The following is an 886-nucleotide window of genomic DNA, read 5'->3' as shown; positions in this document are numbered from 1 at the left end:
TCTCAAAGTTTAATGTGTGCTTTGTGTCTTGTATGAATAGTTTTACTTAGTGCACCAGAGATTTAGCAGACTTATAAAAAGCTTCAGAAAATGTGCCAGAGCGATTGACCAAAAAAATAAAAAAAATAAAAAAAAATAAATAAATAAATAAAAAATAGTTCTACACTGACACACAACTTTGTTTCACATAGGGAGTGGAAGTAATGAGTGGATGTTTTTTCATGTCAAGGTAATTCAGAGATTATTGCATAGGTTTTTACAGTTGTTTTTTACTATTAGTGTGACAGATGCCATGAAATAATAATCACAAAGATAAAAACTGCTAAACTAACTAAAGAGTGTATTTCTTCCCATGGCTCTAACTGCAGAGCTTACATCAGCCGGCTGAAGCTGTAATGTCTCTTCAAGCACTCAAGCTTCACTCTTTTCTTTGTGACTGGATGTGAATACCTGCTTGCAAAGAGGAGCAAGCTATCCATGAGGCTGCTGGGAATATCTGGGAGCTGCTTTACTATGAGAAAGCTCCAAGAAAAGTGTATTTGTGCTTTTCACGCCCTAAGCCTCTCCTCTCAGATCTACCTGATGTGTAGGTGTGTACAGCTGTGAAACACACTTTTTTCCATGTCACGGATTTCCTTTTATTCTTGTCAAATGGAACATGGAAATGTTTTGGCCCGATTTGGTTGGGATTTTTCAAAGAGAGGAGAAGAAAGATATGAGCATAGAGTGGTTTGTGCGTTCTGTGACATCACCATTTTGTGCTTATGAACAATTATGTCAGTCACAATGCGATGGGAAATGTCATGACCCCTGGATGATTGCGAGAGTCTTGAGGCAATCCTTCAGGAGCAGACAAATGAGTGCGTTACACACTCTTTTCAAAAGC

This window comes from Boleophthalmus pectinirostris, unplaced genomic scaffold (assembly GCF_026225935.1).
Source record: "Boleophthalmus pectinirostris isolate CB_2022bp ecotype Guang Dong unplaced genomic scaffold, ASM2622593v1 HiC_scaffold_1046, whole genome shotgun sequence".
Classification (NCBI taxonomy): domain Eukaryota; kingdom Metazoa; phylum Chordata; class Actinopteri; order Gobiiformes; family Gobiidae; genus Boleophthalmus; species Boleophthalmus pectinirostris.
This window is presented reverse-complemented; position numbering follows the sequence as displayed.